This window comes from Bos grunniens, chromosome 26, assembly GCF_055505025.1.
Source record: "Bos grunniens cultivar Pamir isolate PY7600 chromosome 26, Bosgru_T2T1.0, whole genome shotgun sequence".
Lineage (NCBI taxonomy): Eukaryota > Metazoa > Chordata > Mammalia > Artiodactyla > Bovidae > Bos > Bos grunniens.
Window position 1 is genome coordinate 36,364,839 of NC_141190.1, and position 19,254 is coordinate 36,384,092.

Sequence of the window (19,254 nt, forward strand, 5' to 3'; positions counted from 1 at the left end):
CTGTCCATGGGATTTCCCAGACAAGAATACTGGGGTGGGTTGCCATTTCCTGTTCCAGGGGATCTTCCTGACCCAGGGATAGAACCTCTGTCTTCTGCAACGGCAGGCAAATTCTTTACCACTGAGCCTCCAAGGAAGCCTTACCCTGTATTAGGTATTATAAATAATCTAGAGATTTCTAGAGATAATTTAAAATATATAGAAGGATGGGTGTAGGTAATATGCAAATTCTATATCATGTTAGATAAGAGGCTTGAGCATCCTCAAATTTTGGTATCCATGGGAGGTCCTGGAATTGATCCTCTACAATTCCGGGACAGGGTTGGGAGGTGGACTGTACCTAAAAACATTTTGAAATGAGCTAAAGCATTTAAAAGAAAACTAAAGGCCTGACGATATTTCGGTGATCAGGATAACATGAACAAATCCAAGTTAGTTTGCAGCCAACAGGAGGGTAGGAATTGTCTGGTAGAGCACAAATGAATCCTTTCTTTTGTTCGTCCCTATGAGTAAAGGAATAATTTCATTACTTGGTGGTTTGGGGCTTTTTGCCTGTACTGAGATAAAATGAACTTGTTTTGAATGCCCCACCCCACCCCCAAGCAATTCTTTGTCCCTCTGGATGAAGAATGTCTATCTTAAAGCAAACAAATACATCCGCATTCCGACCAGAGACTGGGAGTTGGGGTTTGCAGGCTGGGTGCCTTGAGGCCTCTCATCTAGGAAAAGAGCTGAGGTAGGTCTCTGTTTGCACCTAGTTGTTAGGGGCTGTTATGCCCAGGAACCACCATTCAATTACCTGTCCCCAGCACCTCCATCTTTGATGGTGGATTGTGCATATGCGCTCAGTTGTGTCCGACTCTTTGGGACCCCATGAACTGTAGCTTGCCATGCTCCTCTGTCCATAGAACTTTCCAGGCAAGAATACTGGAGTGGGTTGCATTTCCCTTTCCAGAAGATCTTCATGACCCAGGGATCCAACTCAGGTCTCTTGAGTTTCCTGCACTGGCAGGCGGGTTCTTTACCAACTGAGCCACCAGGGAAGTTAGTAGATGGAGTCCCTGCTTCCAGGGCATCCCAAGTCAGATCAACACCAAGGGTCTAGTGAGGGGTGAGTGAACTGTCCAAGGCAAATACAGAGCTGGCTTTGTCTGGAGGCTGAATCCACGAAGAGTCAAACTGAAGAATCTGAGAATCAGAAGAACCTGCCTAGTGCACCTTCACCCCAGAAGAAAACCTCTCTTTCAAAGCTGATAAGTTTCTGTCCATCCAGCCTCAGCCCAAGCACATCCTCTTAGAAGCAGGGCTTATAAAAACACGGAAAACTCCATATGAAGGTGGCTGGGCCCTCCACAGTGCTCAAGATCCAAACTGGCCGTCCCAACAACCAGTTCTGGGCACCAAGAACAGTCAGAGAATTTGAAATGTTTCCTTTCTTTCTCAACCAAGCCTGGAGAAACAGAGGCAGTCCCAGGGGAGTGTGAGAAGGTACACTTTCTGCCTTTATGTTTTAAAGTGGTCAAGTGAAGGCAGAAACAGCTGCCACCTAGGAATCAAGTCCCTCCGCCCTTCTCACAGCTCGCCCCTCCACCCTCATCTCTCCCCAGCTCCCCTCCACTCACACAGCCAACCCCCATGACAAAGAGCTGCTCTCTGATCAAGCTGGGAAACCATATTTGTCAGGCTAATTTTCGGAAGTTACAAAAGTGGCCTGAAAAAATGGAAGCCAAGGAGCATCAAGATTATGAAATAAAAATAGATTTTTTTTTCTCATTATTGAGGCATTTTAAGAGCAATTATGTTGTGGCAGTCATAACAGCCACTTCTGCAAACAGCAGGTTTAGAAAGTACAAAAGACTCCTGCCACCTCCACACCCACTCCAGGGGCTATTAAAGTCTGGGGAGGGGCAGGAAACACAAAAGATTTTTAAGACGTTGGGGTTTTTTGAGTTGATTCTTAAAAATCTATTAACTTATTCTTTACCATTCAAAGGAAATTAAAACCAAATACATTCTGGGGAGATGAAGTGAAAAAAAAAAACTACGTTGGGGATAAGAGATAAAGGGCTTCATTAAGTCCCAAGTTCATGGAAATGTCACCAATCCCTCACCATCAATCACATCTGTCTGTATTTTCTGATGTAGCCAGCAGAGAAGGACTGGTCTCCTAAGAGACACAAATCCTGTCTTTGTTGGAAAAATTCTGTATTCTTCTACCTGAGAAGACAGGCAAAGAGGCTGCAGACAGTCTCAAAGCAAAGTCCAGTGGGGGTCCTCTTACATTTGAACTTGCTTCCAGGTAGCACTCACTCCCTCCCTCCATTTACCTGTGCCAGCCCTGTACCCAAGTCAACCAGTCAACAGTCTATAAAAAGGAAGCTCATTATAAACTCTTAAATGAGAAGCTTTAGGATGGTGAACGAGTTACTAATAATTTGCCGTCTCTCAACCTGCTGTATATGCAGACATTAGTTTCTAAATATTCCTGTGGACTTATTTCACTATTTACAAATTGGGTCTGTTAGGTAAATCAATGTTGCCAAAGTTGACTGCTAAATGAGAACAGAAAATCTAAAAATAACCACAGAAATTCTTTCCCACCAGAAAGTCAAGACAACAAAGCCATCTCCAATGAATCATTCCTGACCCAGCTCACCTTTCTGGGTCACCTTTAAACTACTTCTTACTTTGGGTGAACCCAGTAGACTCTCCATGCTCTCTAAATTATCTTGAAGAAATCGAAAGGGAGTTTGAAAGGTTAATTAAAATTTCTAGTATAGCTCTTGTCAATATCTAACTAAGTGCACAATATTCAGCTGGATCAAGGACCAGTTTTCTGAATAATGAAGTATTCTGGTTGACACAGAATTACCCTATATCCATGGATTACCAATGCTTAACAATTAGAACCAAAACAAAAACACTCAGAAACTTTTTTATAACCAACCCTTAGCCTACTGATTCACACATAGAGGAGCATCAATAATTTTTTGCTACATGACTGAATTAAGAAGATACTCCAACTTTTAGGAGCCCTTCTGAGACATTGAGAAGCTCATTTCATCAGTCCATCAACATCTTCATGTTAATTCCCTCAACAGACTGAGAACCATCTCTGAAACCGCTGATTCATTTTGTCTGCTGACCAAACACCTGCTGCGGAGGAAAGGAGGACAGGGGTTGGCAAATACTAAATGTTTTCAGTCTGTAGATCACATGGGCTTTGTGGAAACCGTTCAACCACCACTACAGTATGAAAGCAGCCATAAACAACATTCAAATGAGGGTGTGTGGCTGTGTTCCAACATAGTTTTATTCATAAAAATAACCAGCTAGCAGGCCACAGTTTATGAGCCCCCTATACTAAAATAATACTTTCATTTCCTTCAGGACCAAGTTTAGAAAAAAAAATCCCCCCCTGAGCCTTCCTTAGTGTCTTTGGGGAGAACTTCTTCCCTACTTTAAGTTGACCTACTGATTTAGTTCTACCTTTTTTGTTATACTTTCACTATCAGACTGAGTGTCACAGCCTGCCAAATGGACTGCTAATTTTGTGCCCTTCAAATTGACAGCCTTTAAACAGTATCTCAGCATTCTTGTAGGAGGCAGGCAAGTGCTGTTTCAGGGGAGGGTAACCGGGACCATCAGTGGGGCTCTCAGATTCCCTACTTAGTTTCCAGCAATTCAGCTCAGACTCAAATTTGCAAACTCTGTTCAGTGAACCCTAAGCCTCACCAAGGAAGAGGGTTCCTTTAGGGTTCTTCTAGTTATCCCAAACTATGCATCAAACAACCTTTTCCACATATATCTTGTATTCTTTTTTAAGAAGAGTCTTATAGGCTTTTCTAAACCATATTTGATAATGTTTGAGCACTCCTCATCCCTGCATACATGGGTGCCCTAAGCAAAGTCTTTTTTTCCATGCAACATAAAGTAGTTCACACGTTTCAAGGATTTCGAGGCACAGATCCTTGGTGGGCCAATATTCTGTCTGCCATACTATCTTTAAAATCTAAAAGAATAGGGGATGAATGGAGAAAGAGAGAGGCATTAGTTTCTGAAGGAGCGTTGTGCTGCCAGCCGGGCCGCTCCACACTGGGAATCCCCACCAGAAACAGAGAAACCTTTTGAGTAAGGCTTCAAAAGCTGCCCCCAAAATTCGGATTGACTTTTTGGAAACCTGAATACCACTATTTCAAACAAGAAGCAGGTTCACAGAAGAGATAAAGTCCTGATGAGCTGTTGAAAAAACCAAGGCAGTCTCAGGGTGATTAACACTTAGTTCAAAGTGAGATGAAATACACATACACAGCTCACCATGCCCCTGGGGATGCCATGATGGAGGAGAGGCCTAAAAGCTAGTTAAGAAGGAAAGATTCAAACTGGGGGTGGGGTTGGGGAGAGAGACAAGGTATAAACAGCTTACAGTATCAAAGCAGAAGTGGTTGGAAGTCATCATTTCATAGAATAATAGACTACACAGGGTTAGTCTTCAAGATGTTGTCTAATCCCTTCATCTCATAGATGAGAAAATTCAAGCATTGAAACTAACTTCCCTGATAACACAGTAGTTAGGTACAATCCCCCCAAAAGTCCCCAAGTCCTCCTCAATGCCAGTGTACTACGACATGAATTTTCTACTTTTCACTCTATACATTTTTAAGATTTTAGAGCAATTACACTTTAGTGACTATAAGAAAACATAAGAACCACACCTTTGATCCATCATTATAAAAACCCTCATCAAGTTCTCTGGGGTTGAGACACATAGTTTTTTGAAGCAGAAGCCTGGTGTGTCTCCCTTTGCCTAGCAAAGCAATAAAGCTATCCTTTTATACTTCATCACCCCCTTCCCCAAAGAAAACATAAGGCAAGAATTTAAGGAAATGGCAACCCACTCCAGTATCCTTGCCTGGAAAATCTCATTGACAGAGGAGCCTGGTGGGCTGCAGTCCATGGGGTCGCAAAGAGTCGGGAACGACTGTGCGATTAACACTTATCCACTCAAACATATAAGCCATGACCATACAGCCAGGGGCCTCCTTGAACAGAACAGAATGCTAATATGTACCTTTAGAGTGGCCACACATATAATCATTTTTCTAAATTCTATACAAGGTTATTTTTCAGAATAAGGCTCACCATAAAGCTATTAGTCATCCATCCACCCATCCATTCATTCAAACTCCCATTAAATACCCACTGTGTAGCAGGCCTAGAAATAAAAGGATGACTAAGATGGGTCCCCCCAACAAGAAGCCTGTAGTCTAGTGGAGGAGACAGGAAAGCCATTCTGCTACCCCTAACACTACATTCTATTTCAGACCCAGACTGGCAATACCACAGCTGATGACTGGCTCACTTCAGTTAGCGATATGAACTTTGAGTGACCTTGAACTTATTTCCAAAATCCAGTCATCCTCATATAACCAGACATGCACTAGGAAAGGATATTAGAAAACCTATATTCTATACTACTTTTTCTTAAGAATCACGTTTTATTATTTACAAAAAAAAAAAAAGAGAGAGAGAAAGTTATAATAAGGGGAAAGACAAGCTTTATACAAAAGTCCTACAATGTAACTCCCTTTGGCTAAAAACTGTAAAAACTGGAAAATTTGTTTGTAGATACTAAATATGAAGTCACATAGTCTTACAGTACAGAGAGGCTAGAGAAGGTCTGCGGGTGCATCAAAGCATATTTCCTTCAATAAAAAAATCAAAGTATGTACATTTTTACCAAAAAAAAGTTAAAATCATGTGTATGTGTGAGAGAAAGAGAGAGACAGAGAGAAGCAGGTAAATGGCACTAGGGTGGGCTAGAAAAGATGCAGGCACAAGCAGACCCTCAGGAACTAAAATGACGAGTGACGTGAGCCTGCTGACCTTGAGAACTAGAGGTGAGAGTTAAGATAAGGCACGAAGAGATTCATCAGGAGTCAAATCCACAGGATGATCAATTCTAAGACAAACAGCAGGCCCTACTGGGTGAAAGAGATGTGTTTGAGTGAAAAGGAGAAAAAAAAGTCAAATCCAAGTTTTCTTTTTTCTTTTTGCGGGGAGAGGAGAGGAGGGGTGACCATCAGAGTTACAGTCCACCGGAGTGCTGTGCCTTCCCGGTCTGTCTATAGCGGCATACTCATCTGGCCCAGGTGTGAACAGCATCCAGCTCCCTCATGGAAGGTCAGGCCCCAGGGGAGTCCAGCCTTGGGCTCCGGTGGGGTGTGCATGGAGGCTGCCTGTCCCTGTGCCTGTGAGGACTTCCTTCTGCTCCAGGACAGGCTAAGACCCCAAACCTCCCAGGGAACGTTCCAGCTCTGGCTTGGTAAGGTATAAAACTATACTATTTGGGGGAGATGCATTTCAAATAAGTCATAAAGATTCTAAGGATAACATTTTTAATTTCAATAAAGCTTTTGTGATGTAGTAGACTAAACCTCAACCTGAGGACCAGAAGGCTTGAGTTTGAATCCCGACTCTTCCAAATGTGTGACTTTGGGTGAGTGAATAAACCTCTCTGGGTGACATTTTTATCACCCAGAGATCAAGACAACGCTTATCCCACAGGGTTCATTAATGTGACAAATACTTATTGAGCACCTACACTCTGCTCAGCACTATTCTAAACACTGGGATGTAGGGATGAACAACACAGCAAGGCCCTGGTACCTGAGTAGTTTATATTCCAGCTGGAGAGACAGGAAAACCATAAGCAAACAAAAAAATGAACAAATGATTTCAGACAGTATTGGGTGCTATGTTCGTTTCTTAGGACTGTTACAACAAATGACCACAAACTTGGTGAATGAAGATAACAAAAATGTATTTTCTTGCAGTTCTGGAGGACAGAAGGTTAAAATGAAGGCATCAGTAGAGCCGCATACCCTCTAAAGTTTCTAGCAGAGAATCCTTCTTTGTCTCTTCCGGGTTCTGGTGCCTCCAGGTGGTCCACGGCTTGTGGCAGCATCACTCCAATTGCTGCCTGCATCTTCATGTGACCTTCTCTCTGTAGTTCTCTGGGGCCTCTCTTCTTCTTACAAGAATAGCTAGTCATTATAGGACCCCCTCTAAATCCAGGACGATTTCATCTCAAGATCCTTCACTCACACTATTTCCAAATAAGGTCACATTGTGAGGTTTCAGGGAGCATGAATTTGGGGGGCATACTAGTTATTTTTAAACCATTTAATTGTACCCTTTATATCTTAAATTTTAAGAAAAAGATTTTGCTGTCCTTTGTGGCATGTGGAATCTTAGTTCCCTAACCAGGAATTGAACAGGCACCACCTGTCTTGGAAGTGCGATGTCTTAATCACTGGACCACCAGGAAGTTCCCTGGGCACACTATTACCCCAATACCCATCTTGTTCAGTGCTCTAAGGAAATAGATGAGGCCATGGAGGAACGTGTCTGGGGAAATATCTTCAGCAAAGATGGCCAGGGAAGGCATCTCTGAAGAGGTGATTGCCTAACAAAGAGCAGCCTGCTACAGGAAGAATGTTCTGGGGTCCAAGAGCCCAAATGGATGCCTAAGGAGGTGACCGAGAACTGAATCTGACATGAGAACTGAATGTGGTGAAAGATCTCAAGAACCAGGAGGTATTACCTCCCTCCCTCAAAGGGCTCAAAGGACTGAGCTTGTAATCCCCCCACCAAAGAGAGTGGGTGGTCCACGCTCAGGAAGCCCCAAGCCACAGAGGGCCTCCCTTCCAAGAGCACATTAATTTATACGCCTCTCTCCCCACCGCCCCTCACAATGCAGGTGGTTTCCTGACGCAGGATATTAGCTTTCAGCTGCTGGAGGTCCCTAACCTCCATGCTGGCCTAAAAGGTTTCGTCAGGTTTGGATAAGCCTCAGATAAGGAGCTGAACTTTTGCAGGCTTATGAGAACTGCACCTCCAATCCTTCAGAGATTCGCTCATCACGAACCTTAATCCATCTCAAATAAATCTTGTGCATACAGACGTGGTTTCCCACCATGGCTGTTTCACAAGGAAAAAGAACAGCTTTGTCTGCTCTGCAAAAGCCCTCTCTGTTGACATTGTGCCCGTAGATTTAATTTCCGAGATTTACATTTTAATTCTTTAAGATACTCAGGAGATAAATAAACAGAGAGGCCCATGGTTGAGACACAGCCCTTTCCTCGAAAACCTACTTGCCTTGTTTTCCTCTCTCTGGAGCCCTTGTTTCTTTCTCTTACCAAATTTAATTCAATTTTCTTCTCCACTCTGCTCAGGGTTCCCTCCCTATCTTTTAACCCTTTACTTTCTTTTCAGCCACGTTGTCCTCCCATAATCCCCTCTCCTTATACTGGACCTCCCAGATTGGCTGGTCACTTGTCATGGTTGAGTGGTGTCCCCAACTCAAAAGTTCATGTCCACTCTGAACCTCAATACGTGATCTTGCTTGGAAATAAGGTCTCTGTAGATGTCATCAAGTTATGACATGGTCACATTGGATTAGAGTGGCCCCTAAATCCAGTGACTGTTGTACTTATGAGAAGAGGCTGTATGATGGTGAAGGAAGAGATTGGAAAGATGCAGCTACAAGCTGAGGAAAACCAAGAGTTTCTGGGAGCCTCCACAGCCTGGTTAAGAGGCAGGGAAGGACCCTCCCCTAGAACCTTCAGAGAGAGCAGGGTCCTGCCAACATCCTGACTTCAGACCCTTGACTTCTGAAACTGTGAGAGAATAAAATTCTGTTGTTTTAAGCCCTCAAGTTTTTGGTTATTCATTACAAGAGCACCCAGGAAACTAGCAGAGCACTCAGCCTGCTCTCCACCTGTCTCTCACCTGGGTCCCCACCTCACCTGGAGTCCCACAGCTGGACCCCAGGACCGGCCCACTCCTCTAGGGAGGCCCAACCTCTGACTGACCTTCTCGTTATCCATGACTGTGGAGGCCATGTGATCTCTATTCCTATGAAGAACCCAACTAAGGTTTCTTTGTTTTCTCCATATTTTATTATGAAGTCTTCAAACATATAGCAAAGGTGAGATAATTTGCAATGAACACCCATATAGCTAACACCTACATTAACCATTAATCTGGTCCCTCCAAAATGACTTTGTGATACGGTGGTAAGAATTTGAACTAAGTCCAATTGCCTGGTTCTGAATTCAGGCCCTGTTCTTTACTAGATGGGAGACCCTCTACAAAGTAAAGCTACGTGAGCTTTCTGAATCTATTTCAGCATATGAAAAATGGGGATAAAAAATGAAGATAAATGAGTACGTGAAACTCTTAGGGTCATTCTGGGGAAGAAAGGCGTTAAAGTATGTGCCTGGCACATTGTACACAAGTAAGCAGAGGCCGTCTTTATCCTCTGCCACCCAACACATAGCACTTTCATCGTGTACACAGTACATGCTATTTCTCTGCTCAAAAAGCTACAATGGCTTTCTTGTGGTTCCTAGAACAAATCTAAATTTTGCTGCCTAGATTTAAAAATAACCAAGAAAACTATTGTTCAAGCTATCTAAAATATCAAGCTAGTTTTTTTATGGATTAAACTTCCATCAACTCAAGGGCATAACTAATTCACTGTAAAGATTAGAAACACTGATTGGTCAACCTTAAACAGCAAAAGGCATAATAAAATGAATAAGGAAGTGCAGTAACTCAACAACAATACTATGCACTTGGTAGACAAAATCTTTTCAATCACACTGGTAGATTTTGGGGCACAAGAAAGCAGAGAGGCTTTTGGCCCTTGACAGTCTGTGAAGCCTCCATCACTGGTCCCACCCAGTCCTAACCTAGAGCCTGGTGAGTTTACTGCACTCTCAACATCCCACAAGCACAACACCAAACTTGTCTTTGCCTCCACCTCCATTCAGACTGTCTTCCATCTGCCCACCTACAGGTCTGCCCTGGTCCTGTCCACTCAGGTCTTCCGCCTTCTTTAAACCATCTCCAGCCCCGCTCTTTCAGCAGAAGAACCCCCACCCTCTATGACTTCTTCCAGCACTGAGAAAGGGTAGTGCCCATTGGCCCCTAGACAGACTGGCTTTGAGTTTCCAATAAAGTGTCAACTCTTGGAAGGTAGAAATGTGTCTGCTATATACCTCATGTTTCTGTTCATACCCACACAGACCACAGTACGTAATACCTACTGATTCATTCTGGGTCCAAAACCTGTCCCCTCAAAAAAAAAAACAAAAACAAAACGCTGGTGAAGGAAACAGAATGGAAAAAAGACTTTTGGACTCATGGATAAGAAAAGATTTGGCTTTGCTGTCAACATCCAACTGATGCAGTGACAGCATCTGCTTCAACCTTACTAAGCACTTAAATTGTCGAATATAAAAGGAAGTGTGTGTACATGTGTGTGCACGTTCATGCATGTGCACACACATAAACCATACACACAAAATGCAGTTCCTCTGAGCTTTGTTGTTTTAGTCCACTGTTATTCATCAAACATCTATTGAGCACCCACTATGTGCTAAGCACTGCACTTGGTGCTGGGAATTCAAATTAAAAGACACAGTTCCTTCTGTCCAGGGGCTTAATCTGGGGTGGGAAGACTTGCTCAAACAGATCATTACAACAACATGAGTTGAGAGAAGTGCTGAAGGAGGCAGGACGGGGTGATACGAAACTCCACAGAGTAGAAGGCAAATTCCCCACCTGTTGGGACGAGTGAGTCAGGGTAACCCAGCAGAGACTTATCCTGAGTTTTACAAAGTGAGCAGGAGCAGGGACATATCTAGGAGAGGAACTGGGAGGGGAGCTGAACTCACAACCATTTCAAGATAAAATGTCATTGCAGGGATTGTAAGCATGATCCTAATAAAGACATTAGAGGAGACTGTGAAAATGCAAGCTTGCTTCTCACACACACACACACTCATTGGAGACATCAGCATGGACCAAAGAGCTCATTCCCTTCTGCTTCCTGGGGACACAGAGAAAATACAGCTTTCTCCAGATCAGGAAACTAGCCCGCAGCAGACATGGAATCTACCAGCAACTTGATCTCATACTTTCAGGCTCCAGAACCATAAGAAATAAATGCTTGCTATTCGACACCCCACCCCACTCCCCAGTTTATGGCATTTTGTTACAACAGCCGGAACTGACATAGATAGGTATCTAATAAACTCACCCCTCTGCATCTGGGTGGTCCTGTTGAGCCTAGGGAAGGTCAAGGATCTGTGACTGCAATTCACCAGGAGTAGAAGAAAGTCCTTCAGTGGGAATCATGACAGTGTGTTGTAAAACCTAAGTCAGACTTCGTGAGTTGAAAACCCTGACTTAACCTTGGGAGTAGGAATGTGCAGATAAGCAAGGGGAGAAGCCTAGAATGATCCATGTGGTAATGATGAGAGCTAGACACACCAGTAAGAACTCGCATTTAATATAGATACAACTGGTTGTACATAGAAACAGACAGGCATATATACATGGGTTAGAATACACACACATGCGTTTTTTGCTCTGTTAACTGAGAGGGCCTAAAAGAAATGACACCCCAATAACAATAAGCATACCCAGCACCCAGATCTTGGTTTCTAACATCATTCTCCAATAAAAGGAAGCAGGGCTTCTTTAGGAAATGCCTGAGTCAAGGACAGAGATGGGAAATACACAAGATGAGCATGGAGCATCTTATAGTATCAGAAAGTATTGCAGAAGGCCTCAAAAAATAATTGACAGTGATATGTCAAAGGGACACAAGGAGTCTGCTGAAAGAGCTTCCAATGGACAAGCCAAGAAAATAAATTAAATGTGTATTACATTGTAACCCAAGGTTTAGAGTAAAACTCTATGAGGTGAGGAGCCTGGTGAGCTACAGTCCATGGGGTCGCAAAGAATCAGACACAACTGAGCAACTATCACGTAAGATAGAGAATCCTTTGCCAGAGCATGAGTTGTGAGTCGGATCCCTGGGTCAAGAAGATCCCCTGGAGAAGGAAATGGCAACCCACTCTGGTATTTTTGCCTGGGAAACCCCACAGACAGAGGAGTCTGGCAGGCTACAGCCCATGGACTTGCGAAAAGTCAGGAACAACTTAGCGACTAAATGACCACAACAAAATAGAATAAATAATCATAAGTCCATACTGATCTAAATATATGATTGAATAAAGTAATAAATGAAGCATAGGAACCAAATCTCCCTTGTAGAAAAATAACTTGAGTAGCTAGCCTCTGTATAATAAGATGGAACAATGGAACATAGCTCCGCACTTTCACTAAGACTAGGCTATGCATAGATTTCCTTCCAAAGAGTACAGTGTGGAAAGGAGTCAGAAAGTAATTTTGCAGTGGAAAAACTTGACAAACACTACGTCAGCCAGGTGTTCAAGATCAACATCAAGAGTCATAGATCATGATGACAGGAAATGCCTTTGATATGAAGTCAGGCAAATGGAGCTTTATCTCTGTGATCTTCCCCAAAACCCATAACCTCTGTCTAATCATGAGAAAAACATCATTCAAATTCCCAGAGAGGGACATCTACAACAGAGACTTCTCAAAACACCAGGACTCCTCAACACTGTCAAGGTCATCGAAAACAAGGGAAGTCTTAGAAACCGTCACTGCCAAGAGGAGTCTAAGAAGACATGGATACTAAAAGTTAATGTGATGTCTTGGATAGGATCCCCGAAAAGAGATGGAACGTAGGTAAAAACTACGGGAATAAGAATGGGCTTCCCAGGTGGCGCAGTGGTAAAGAATCTGCCTGCCACTGCAGGAGACAAAGGAGACGCAGGTTCAACCCCTGGCTTGGTAAGATCCCCTGGAGGAGGAAATGCAACCCACTCCAGTATTCTTGCCTGAAAAAATTATATGTAAAGAGGAGCCTGGAAGGCTACAGTCTATGGGGTTGCAAAGAATCAGACACAACTGAGCGAATGATCATGCACACATGCACTCATGCAAGGGAATCTGAATAAGCCATGGAGTTTAGCTAATAATAATGGATCAATATTGGGTCATTAGTTGTAACAAATGAACCACGTTAATGTAAGATGTTAGTAATGGGGAAACGGGATGCAGGGTATATGGTGACTCTCTAGCTTCACAATTTTTCAGAAAATCTAAAACTTTACTGTAGAATAAGGTCTTTCAACCAAAATAAATAAATATATATTTCCCTGGTCCCTGTCCCTTCTCCCTGTTCCCAGCCTCTTGTGTCTAAGATTGTACCCTCTGCCCCCAGTCCAGCCCCAGTCCTTTCCTGAGTCCCTAGTGCATAGTATAAAGTGGTTATTAAATCCCCATGTATCCCGGAGCCAACTGCTGCTGCTAAGTCACTTCAGTCATGTCTGACTCTATGCAACCCCATAGATGGCAGCCCACCAGGCTCCCCCGTCCCTGGGATTGTCCAGGCAAGACCACTGGAGTGGGTCACCATTTCCTTCTCCAATGCATGAAAGTGAAAAGGGAAAGTGAAGTCGCTCAGTCGTGTCTGACTCTGTGCAACCCCATAGACCGCAGCCCACCAAGCTCCTCCGTCCATGGGATTTTCCAGGCAAGAGTACTGGAGTGGGTTGCCATTGTCTTCTCCTTCCCAGAGCCAGGGCCCTGCCTTTATCTCAGCATTCACACCCACTTTCCCTCCCCTTCTGTCTCCCACTCCCAGTCTTGCTCTCCTCGGCCCAAGCCCCCCAGGGCAGACAGGTAAGTAAAGAAGAGAGCAGAGCAGAGGCTGAGGTTGGAACTGAAACCAGCTGGAAAACACTGAGATAGTGTAGGGGGAGAAGGGTGGGAGCCTTTAAGAAAAAGTCAGAAAAAGAGGAAAGGAAAAAATAAAATTGACCCTGGTGGGATTCGAACCCACAAAATATAAAATAAAATCCTGCCTCTACTACTCATTACTTATATAAACATCACTAGATGAATTCTACTCTGTGCTTCAGTTTTCTCCCCTGTGAAGTGGGATTATTGGTTATAAAACCTACTTCAAAAAATACGGGGACAGATTCAACGAGAAAATGTGTACAAAGCAATTGTCCCAATGCCTGGAATACAGGACGTGGACAAATACTGATGGTCCCATCATCATCATTATTATCATCCCAATAAAATAAAATTTGCAAAATAAAAATTCCTCTTGTTATTAGCAACCATCTCAACAATAAAACTGACCCCCTTTCATTGATCTGGCAATTGTGAAACTCAAGTAACTGGGAGGGAGACTCTGAGACCTCACCTGAAATGCATACTTCAGGATTGGAGTGAGGACAGAGAATCTGCTACAAGGAAAAGCATTACTCGAGGCCAGCTGGCAGGGAACAGATCACCTTGCAGAGCCCACGCAGAATGTTATGAAGCATCTCAGAGAATGTGATTATTTAAATATGCCTCTCGTTTTCCTACACAACACACTCACACAAAGTGAATCTACGTGAAATTAAATGGTAATGTTCAGTTTGTGCTGGAAAGATGAATGCATTTCCTACATGACTCGGAATATTCTACTGAGTCTGAACAGAAAGGGGGATGATATATATACAACATAAATATTAGCATAGAAACGTGTGACCAGGGAACCAGCCACTTTCCACCATAAGAATGTTCACGCATTTTTCTCATTTACTAGTTAGCATCATATGACAACTTGGAGTTTTTCCCTGGAGGTGGTAACCATAGATTTAATTTATTCACCCAAATCCCACATTCATAAAGAAAACAATATTTCATAATGTATAATGTTACCAGGGGGACCATAATTCATGGCTAAAGGGTCAGAGTTTTATAACAGATGGGTTTTCTGAAGTGGTTGGGAAAAACCTAAGATCCAACTCCAGCAGTTAGACCAACACATTTGAAAAATGCAAAAGAGCTTAAGTCAAGCACATTATAAATGGCAGTGGTCACTGTCATCACAAACCCACCTCAACAATTAACGAGCTGGGCTGGGCTGCCAGAAAGCAAACTATGATTTATTGTTCTTTTCAGATTAGTAAAAGCAATGCCACCCAGTGTGAATTCCATTATTAACACACATAGGAAAGAACTGATGTTTCCAAAAAGCCTTGAGAGTACGTTACACTTCTGCAACCGTGCTTCTTTTCACCTTAATTCTCAGCCACCTCATTCTCAACCTGTTTCCACCCATGTTCTCTGGGCAATACTCAAAATCTGCAGCATGGGACATTTTTGTACTCTTATTAACTCAAGTTCACTTAAAACTTCTTAAAACAGAGCGTCAGCAGGAGGCCACATTGGGTCAAGGATCTCCCCAACTCTCATTTTACAGATAAGAAAACCGAGGCTGCTGGGCAAAGCTATTGGCCCAACCTCCTCAACAAAGCAACAGCCCGACTGGGGGAAAAACTGATGTCTACTAGGCATATTTATACACACACAGTAATGTGCTGTGCTTAGTTGCTCAGTCGTGTTCAGCTCTTTGCAACCTCATCGACTTTAACCTGCCAGGTTCCTCTATCCAGGGGGATTCTCCAGGCAAGAATACTGGAGTAGACTGCCATGCCCTCCTCCAGGGGATCTTCCCAACCCAGGGATTGAACCCAGGTCTCCTGCATTGCAGGCGGATGGATTCCCTACCATCTGAGCCACCAGGGAAGCGAATACATTAATAATGTATATGTAATACAGATGATGAACACATACATATGCACTGGAGCAAAGTGGCTTTTTACAATCTGAAGACACATAGAAGAATATTTTATTGGTGTCTTTGAGGAGTATAATTTGCGAGCCTTAAGTCATGGCACAAGACTTCACACAGGCACAAAATATGGTGCTCAGCAGAGGTGAGCTGGCTGGGTGGAAGTTCCCACTACCCACCACACTTCCTCAAGGGAGCAACTAGGGCCTGAGGGCAGGGCCCCATCTCAGCCCGGCTCGAGCATGCTCAGCACTCAGTCTCGGTCCTGGTTTTAACTTCTTACATGCTGTTCTCGTGCATTTTCACAGCAGTCAGTGTGGTGCTTTTAAATGTTACTAAGACCATGTGACTCTTCTACTTAAAACTCACCACTACCACCATGGACTTCCTTCCTCTGATCCCTAGACCATGCCTGCCCTCCTCTCTCTGCTCATTTCATACAACTTCCTCTCTCACACCAGCCTCTTTCTGATTCTGGAATATGGGGGTGTTCCTGCCCACCAGGCCCCTCCCTTGCAAGTTTTCTTGCTGGTCCCCAGATTTTCCAATAGCTGGTCTTCCTTGTCACTCTCTGGCCACATCCATGTAACATCCCTGGCCCTCTGAGCACCTAGCGTACCATCCATGATATTTTCTTCACTGCTTATGCTGTGCTGTGCTTAATCGCTCAGTCATGTTCAACTCTTTGCAATCACATGGACTACAGACCATGGAGAATCCATGGGGATTCTCCAGCTAAGAATACTGGAGTGGGTTGCCATGCCTTCCTCCAGGGGATCTTCCCAATCCAGAAATTGAACCCAGGTCTCCCGCATTGCAGGCGGATTCTTTACTATGTGAGCCATCAGGGCAAGCCCAAGAATACTGGAGTGGGTAGCCTATCCCTTCTCCAGGGGATCTTCCCAACCCAGGAATCGAAAGGGGTATCCTGTGTTGCAAGCAGATTCTTTACCAGCTGAGCTACTAGAGAAGCCCTTACTTCTTGTATCCCTCTTGAAATTTACCTTGTTTATTAATTTGCATGCCTGGCACCAAATGTTCCCCAAGCTCGACCATGAGTTCCATGAGAACAGGGGACTTCGCCGTCTCAGTCACTCCTTTATCCTCATAGAAAGTACCTCACACACAGTTACCGGTTACAAGATAAACAAGTGCACTATGTTTGAAAGGTATCAAAAATTACTTGAGCTGGAAGAAAACCCTCTCTAATAGCAAGATCCCAGCTCCAGGTGAGAAGTGAGGAGGAGGGAAGGCTATGCCTCTTAAGGCACAGAGTCTATAAAGGACTTCAGTTCACTGAGCAGAGAATTAACTCAATGGTGAAATCTTTATATGGTGCCTGCTGACGCTTTCAAATGCCCAGCTGAGTGGTGGTATTCTCATTTCCAAGCCACTCAGTTTCTGTTCGATTTCAGAATCAAGGTTGAGCCCATGGATGAGCATTCAAAGGTGCTTCAGTAACTTCAAATGAGCTGTGCAGTGTGTGTGTGCAGTCTTGACTTCATTATTAAACGAATCAGTATAAAAGTGCCCTAAAACTCAAGATTCTAGACACATGTGCACGTACAGCATTTTCAATTGCATTTGATGTTGTGAAGAGCAATTCTGTGGCTCTTCAGAATTCCTGAGAGCCATCCAATGGCTCATGAGCTCTGTGGATGCCAGAGAATGTGGGTCAATTAAGGCTCCTTGAACATGTGGGCCCATGGTCCCCAGAACTCCTACACACGGAAAACCCAGCTGCGGACCCACTGGTCCCTGACTGTCCTCGGGCCCTGTGGTCTAACTGTCACAGCAAGTGGCATTTACAGATGAAAGAACCGAGACGAGCTCAGAAACGGCTCTGAGGGTAGAAATCGGCTCCCATGTGCACACACCACAGTACCAGCAGAGAAAGGCCGGCAGTAGCTGCTGCGCTGTCACCCGCTATAACAAGATTGATCTGTAGTGAAAGAAAAGATAATGCTATCCAGAGGAAAAAACTTGTTTCCTCTGAGAACATCTGATGTTGTCAACTTGCAAGTCTGTTTCCCTCTTCTGCCAGCCCTAGTGCACAGCAGCCCCAACATGCAAGGATTCCTCTGGTCAAAGAGACCTCACTCACTCACGGCCAAGAGTACATTTTTGCAGGCCAGCACCCCGCAACCCAGCTGCCCTTCAGTCCCTGGGTAAACCAAAGCAAGCCAGGCCTGATGCCCATGGCATGGCCAGCCCAGAGCCACTCACAGTGGCCTCGTGTAGATGGGCGGCAGAAATGGCCCTGTGGCTCCTGTTCACCTGAAACCACATAGTTTTCTGCTGTTTATTTCTAGCACACTTCATGGCCCCTGCGTTTCAAGTTAATGGCACAATCTGGTAGCAGAGTCTCCGTGCACCCACCCCCCATCCCCCGCCCCAAGAAGAAGCTGTGCAGTCACGTTTCAGACATTGTCTGCAAGACACAGAAGCTTTGTCTTTTTCCTGAGGTTACTGTCACTGACACATTTTTACTGTCACATTTTACTGAGCATTCATTTCACAGGCAGAATGGCCAGAAGCAGAGGTAAGGTGGGGTACCAGCTGGTGAGTTCTTGGCCATCATTTCAGAGAATGTCCCTCTGTATGAAACAGTCCTGCAAGGCCAGAGCCATGTAAATAATTCACAAAAGCAAGTTCAGTTCTCCCCATCTGTAATGCTAGTACTATCTCACAGGGCCAGGGGTAGCTAGCAGCTTCTGTCTGTGGAAGATGCTATTAAGTCTCGATAGTCCGAGATTTGCAGGTGATTATAAGTTTTGCATATCATTGTTACCGACAGTCAAATCCCATCAATGGAATGGCATGACTGATTAAAAAGGAGGCAAACTTGACATGAGCAGCCTGATAAGCCATTTTTTATACTGAATACAATAACTGAACGCTCATGGTTTTAGGTAGAAAAGCCAGATCTGATACCAACCTTTTCTCTTTCCATTCTCCAGGGGCCTCGGCACACCGGCTCCAGCGAGACTTTTCCAAACTCACGCATTTTATGTCTCAAAAGAAGACATGTAGTTTTGCATTGGGGAGAGCTTGGCTCTCTAGTTTATAGAAAAAAATAAAAACTGCCTCCCAGAGCATGTCATTGAACCCTCAATGTGTCAAGGAGGAAAACGCACTGTAGCCAGGACCCTGACAGCAGCACATGCCTTACACCCACAGTCGTGGCACCTTCTCAATTTTGCCCATCGCTTCGTCTCCAGCCAAATGGAACTTATTACTTCTGGCTGGTTTAGATTTATGAATTATTTATAAAAGTAGGTCTATGACTCCGCACTCTTAAAAGACAACACAAGTCCCTTCGTTGTTACCCACAACTGCACTTCGATCAGAGAAAGCAGACAGACCTTCTCCATCACACACTGCATGTTTGGGGTAAAATAATCGTCGAGAAAATATCCAGCCCATAAAATCATTTGGAAGCTACTTATGGGATGCCTGGATTTTTTTTTTTTTTTTTTACACTGGTCTCTTTTATCCTAAGGCAGCCTGGGATTCGAGAATGAGGTGGCAGGCATGGAATACACATGCTTCCCATCTTGAATATATAAACAATCCGGTCTGTCCACTTTCTTCCAGTAGTTTGAGATGGTGATGAAAAACGGAAAGAGGCAGTTGCCCTGAATGTGTATCTAGTGGGTTCGGTAAGG

At 44.0% G+C, this 19,254-nt stretch overlaps 1 protein-coding gene across 5 annotated transcripts in view; it reads right to left on the reverse strand.

Annotated features, from left to right (window-relative positions):
• GFRA1 (GDNF family receptor alpha 1) overlaps positions 1–19,254 on the reverse strand; it is a 231,977-nt gene that overhangs the window by 141,885 nt on the left and 70,838 nt on the right. The window lies entirely within an intron of this gene.